We start from the raw sequence: 6000 nt of genomic DNA on the forward strand, positions 1-6000 counted from the left end.
GAGGTGTTCCTCCCGCAACAAGTCAAACTTGGAAGCATGGAGTGGCTGAGAGGCTAAGATGAGAGCATGAGATAAATGGATGTGGGGAGCTAATATCATTAAATGAGAGGAACAGGAGCAGAAGGTGGTGGACATGGAAGCGATTTCTTCGTGTCTTAAGGAGATCTTCAATTCTTCCAGGGACTATTTTTCATCTCCCATTCCTCCAGGTATTGTCACAACAGAAAGCTTCATTCTCTTCATGTTCTCAGTGATGTAACTCCCTTCACATCAGCAAACTTACATTAACGGAAGAGGTCAAAAGAGCAGAAGGAATCCCAGGGCTGGAAGAACAAAAGTCCATCATCAAGAGTTCCTGGTACAGCATGTGAGAAGGCTCTTCCCTTTCAGCCTTGGAGAGGATATCAGATTGCTTTTAATGTTGCACCTATCAATGTTGGCCCACAAGGTGTTTGTTTGCTTCAGTTGTCATGGGGGCTGAAAAATCTTTTTGCAGGGAATGATATTATCTCCCTGAAGTCTTATCTTAAGGAAAACATATGCGATCTTGCAGGAAAGCCTCTCTCGGTTGCATTTTAACTTAACAGGAGGTTCCTTTCCCAGCATTTCTGTTAGCACAGGAATACACACACACATACATACCCACATCACTTTAGCAACCAAAGAATGCGGAACCCTCCTCGGATGGGCTGGGGGAGGGAGGCAGCTGGGGGAAGAAGGCTTCTCATGCCATTCCAGCTTGGAGATATCTCTGGAACGAAGGGGTAATCACACAAAAGCCAACGATGTTGGTTCTGAACGGCTGCCAGCCAGCAGCCTCTGTGTCAGCAGGGCTCAGCCTCATAATGCTCCAGCCACCACCATGGGCTCTCCTGCTGCCTGCTGCTGTCAAAGGCATGAGACATCTCCCGGCCTGTGCCGACAATCCTAAACCTTTCTCTGCAAAAAGCGCTTACTGGGCTTGTTACAGTGCAGTACCTGCACGCTGACTGTAGTGCTGTGTGGGTCATGGCCATGTGAATCTGCCAGAGTGGGGGCAAGTGGGTTCTGTCATCTGAGATAGGGCAGAAGAGGTTCAAATTACTGACAGATATTGGAAAGCTTTTTAAGTGGTATCTTCAAAGGATACGTTACTTGTTGTAGCTCTGATGGTGTCAAATAATGTTTCAAAGGGGGCATTGTTTGAGCACTTTCAGATGTCTCACCTTTAATGTCTCTGAGCTTCTGTTCTCCTGTCTAAATATAATTGCCTACCTTGTCTGTGATTTACTCTATAGGGATACTTTTACCCTCCGGAGGGCTCCCATAGTCCCTGGAATTGTAGGGAGCAGGATGAATAATCACACTAAGATTCTCTGTTGAAGTCTAAATGTTGTGACTGTTAGAAATTGAATTCTTTCATTCTTAACATGTTTCTGTAATAAACTGCCATTATTCTCTCCTTACCTTGTGACTGTTAAGATTTTCCAGTAATTTTTTTTCTACAGCAGAACACTTTTTCAAAACACATTTTTCTTGAAAAATGTTAGCTGTTTTTACCTGTTGTTATCTTATTTCATTCTAATGAAAACTAAGATTTAAGTAGAAATATGATCATGGTTGTTATGGAAATCTCTGAATTAAAAATACAATGAACTAAAGAAAAGGTAGGTATCACTATCATCCTTCCAGCGCATTTGGGCACAGTTATCTCTTTTTGGGATGGGTTTGTGCAGCACCTTGCAGAGTAACAGAGTTTGTCTAAGGTTTGTGGCCTTCACTTTTAGACAAACAGCAGTACCACTATGAAATCCAGCAGCATGAGTTCAGCCCTGCTGCCAAGGAAAAAGCTTCATAGGATCAGCTACTCTTCATCCTTTCCAAACCCTGAGGAAATCCATTGATTACACACCAAATCGTGGAGCAGTTTGGGGTTATTTTGAACTGGACGCCTATTCTATAACAAACTTAGATGAGCAGATTTATATACATCCTCCCACACATACAAACCACATACATCATTTGTATGATAAAACCCTATCAAAATAAGCAGTCCATTGCTTTCAGGCAATTTACCTAATAAGATGAAGAGAGCGAACAGTATGATAGACACAGGTCACCTCTACTACCAGGAGTCTAAAACTTTGTGGTGACACACATGGCATGAAAACATGCCTATAAAGGAACACGAAGCATTTAGAAGTATGGGTGATTTCGTGGGGTTATGGCCAAGGAGGGAACAGGCAATGTTAAATGGCAATGGGGGAAAAAAACATAAGGAAAATTCTGGCCTTTAGAGGATCTGAAAGAGACTGTAGCACCTCAGGACAGATAATTCTGTCTTCTCTACCTCCTCCCTGAATACCCTGCTGGAAAACAGGATGTGGAGTTTCAGGCAGAGGGGAACCTGTCCTTTAGTGGTGCTGCTTAAATCTCCCTTCCCTGGGCACTCCTTCAATAGCTGCGATTTTGCCCACAGGACCACTGTAGGTAGGGGGAATCCTGTATCCTCTCTGGAAACATCAGTAGGGAATGAAGCAAGGCCCAGGGAAAGTGTCTCTCAACTCAGCCAGTGTGCTAGAACTAAAAGCAGAGCCATTGTGGCAACCACACTAAAGCCTAGCAGCATCTTAGCTCACTCATCAGTCCAGGCTACTCCTCTTGCTTTGACCACAACATGAATGGAGACTTCCATTTTTACATATATTTTTGTGGGACAGATTTCTTTTTGAGGTAGCTGGCTTTTATCTCTAAGTGGGAGGCAGGGTGGGGGGAGAAAGAAGCAAAGAAAAGAGGAAAAAAAAGGCATTTGTTGCATTTTACGTTCCACAGTTGTCTGAATGAGAACAGCATCCTACAGCAACCCAGCCCTTCTCTCAATGCTGTACTGTTGCATTGGTCGCTTTCCTAAAGTTATTAGGATAAAACAGCAGTTTGTGACTGGCTCCTTTGTCCTGAGGGATTAGAAAGATCTCCATTTTTTTGCATTGTGACAGAGCATTTTGCCTTGGGCTGTTTGGTTCTTTGGTGCAAATCTAAGGCAAATCACTACTTTAAAAACGAAAAAATGTATTTTTCTGGCATTCATTTCTGGAAGAACTGAGAAAAGTCCAATTTAATATGCAAGACTTCAAGAGGTTAAGTAAAATCTATTCCTTATATACAATATAATACTCTTGCTGTAAATTCAGATTTGTTCATGACCACAACAAAGCCCGTCAATGGTTGAGGAAGATCATTACAGGATTTTCCTTGTTATTATAGCCCAGCAGAGAAAGCGGTTTCAGTACAGCTGACAGAAGTTTCCATCTAGCAAACCCTGCAGATGGGCCACAGGCTTCCAAAAACTCTATCAGTCAGAGATGAATTGGATTATAGATAATCTGCAATGTGAAATCCTTTTAGAAAAGCCTATGGGTCTCCACTGCTTCCAGAGCTGAAACTCCCCTGGATTGAAAAAAGGCAGCTGATGTTTGTTTTGACAGCTGGGTAGAGTGCGAGATGTGTGTGTGCATGCTGGGGAACAACACATATGGTGACCATGTGACATGACCCACAACCAGATGAAAGAAAATTGTCTAATATCTCCAGCAGCGTGGTTCAAATTCCACTTCAACCAAACTGGCGGGCGTGACAAATGCCAGCTAGTCCGTCTTCCCTACACTGATTTAGGAGGGCAAGTACTCCATTTGATCACCTGCATGCTGTGGTTTTCATCTACTCCTAAAATTTTGGAACACCAAATAGGAAAAAGCTGCTGGTTGTTAAATCATCTCATTGTTTCTCCAGTTCAAGTTTTTTACTCTTCCTCCTTCCTTTTTAAAATGTTTTCGTTTTGTTTTTTTTTCCCTTGGAGGCTAATGCTACTGTGGCAGCTCCGGGAAATGAAGCTTCATGTCCCTGCAGAATTGCCCAGTGATGCAGCATCAAAAAATTCACTGTCTGGGGACAGGACAGAAGCCCAGACTGGAGCAGAAAGGCTCTGACCTGAACACAGACAGGTTCAGGAAATGACTGGGCAAATTCATGGAAGAGGAATCCATCTTCAGCTATAAACCAAAAAGTGACCTCTGCTCTCAGGTCTCTGCTGAAAGAGTCTGCAAGGGAAAGAATTGCTCAGCCCATGCTAACCATTAGCTGTCTGCATTACCATTAATTCTGAGTAGTGGAGAGATGAACAGGCTTAGGGCTCTTCCCTCTTCACCGCTGACATCAGAGATGAGACTTCATTAGCATCTGCTACAGAACATCCTCCTTGAGCCTATACAAATAATACCTATTTCAGTCTTCTTTTACTTTTGACAATAGTCTTAATGCCCAAACAGAAATCCCAGTTATTGCTGTCTGAAGGAATAAATATTACTAAGCCAAACAATCCATGGATGACACCAGTAGTGAAACACATCAACATAAATAGCACACACCTTTCTAACTTATTTTTCTCCTAGGTCCATTTTAAAACAGAGGAATCCTTGGTGTGTTTATTCATTATCCCTGTATGCCTACAACAAGTCACAAAAGTTATGTACTGTTCCATGCTGGTTGAGAATGATGAAGTCAGTCATACGAACTATGCCACTGAGGTGGGAATTTAGCGACTTACAATTCTAACCTTTCTTCTGTAAGTGGCCTCCTCTCTGGACAAATCTATTTTCTTCCCATACTTGTGTCTGTCTGGTTTACTCATGCATGTCCCCCATTATGAAGGTACTTGAAAAGAAGTGACTGAGCAGGGTCTCTGTTGAGCTGCTGTACATAACCCTTAGTACAATAAAGACTTGATGCTGGCCAAGTTCTCCTGGTCCTGCAGTATTGTAGTTGGCATCAGTGGTTTATTCATCACCCCACTAAGTTATAAAACTGGTAATGCTCAACTTGTAAATTTACCTGCATTTCCTAAACTGAGATAGGAAACTCCTTCGGGTATAGAATTTTCCCATGAATTTTCCGCTGGACCTGCCAGTGGCACTAGGAAAGCTGTGAGGACTGCTTAGCTTCCATGCATATTAGTGTAAAATACTGAAATATGGTCATCTCAACAAGGGAAGGATCTGGCTTCTCTAAAGATGTTTGCTAAATATCTCTCTTTCAGTTTGACTAGCAAACCTTTCCACAGACAATTCAGGAAAAATTCTGACTGAGAAGCTGGAGCAACTCATTGAGTTACTGCAGAGTGAATTTCCTATGCTCTGCTTGCATGTGTCCTGAAACATTCTGGGCAGAAATCTGAATAGAAGGAGCAGCGTATTTAAACAAGATAAATATTTTATACTAATGATGTTAAAAATTGTCTTGCCTTTTCCAAACCTTTCCTTTGTGGGGACATCAAAAATAAAGTAGCTTTGTGGATCATCCAGCAGCTAACGAACCCTCACCTCTTTGAATGGAACCTGTCCGCACAGAAATCACTTGAGTTTCATTTGAGTTCTTAAGCTGACTTATTACATAAGCAGAAAAACATATACAATGAGTACTTAGTTAAACTAAAAACTACTTTTCTTGATCTTAAACCTTTTCTGAACCATTTTAAATTGGTATTACAAGAAATGTATTCATGTAAGAGTGTCCACACAAGCTTTACATTAAATCCATTAGGAGAATAATCATACCTTTAATTCAATCAGCTTGGTGTTGATTGCGGACCAACGACCATTAAGTGGCTGCAAATAGCCTGTAGTTTTGTCAAAAATACCTTGTCCAGTTCTGTAAGCTTTGCTAGAAAACAAGAGTAGCTCCAAAGCTTCAGCAATGGTAACCCTAGGAAAGATGCTACAATGCTCCCTGCTTTTCCAGTCAAACTAAAAGTCCTTTGTGCAACTGGTTGCTGAATATCACATTAACAAGATATGCTTAAGAAATAAAGACTGTTCCCGACAGTAAAGGGGGGAAATTACACATGACTCAACTATTTCCTTGCTACAATTTATTAGATTTTAAATGTGTTCATGTTGTACCCATCAGCCTCTCTGCTGCTATGGAGTCTGTGCCAGAATTATGACAAATGAGATTTTTCTGCTCACT

At 41.7% G+C, this 6000-nt stretch overlaps 1 long non-coding RNA gene across 2 annotated transcripts in view; it reads right to left on the reverse strand.

Annotated features, from left to right (window-relative positions):
- Positions 1-5772, reverse strand: part of LOC128852913 (uncharacterized) — a 132125-nt gene extending 126353 nt beyond the window's left edge. For both annotated transcript variants that reach the window (XR_008451034.1, XR_008451035.1), the window contains exon 1: positions 5589-5772. This is a non-coding gene — a long non-coding RNA (uncharacterized LOC128852913). The remainder of the gene's footprint in view (positions 1-5588) is intronic.
- Between the last annotated feature and the right edge of the window lie 228 nt (positions 5773-6000).

Source organism: Cuculus canorus, chromosome 8 (genome assembly GCF_017976375.1).
Source record: "Cuculus canorus isolate bCucCan1 chromosome 8, bCucCan1.pri, whole genome shotgun sequence".
NCBI lineage: Eukaryota > Metazoa > Chordata > Aves > Cuculiformes > Cuculidae > Cuculus > Cuculus canorus.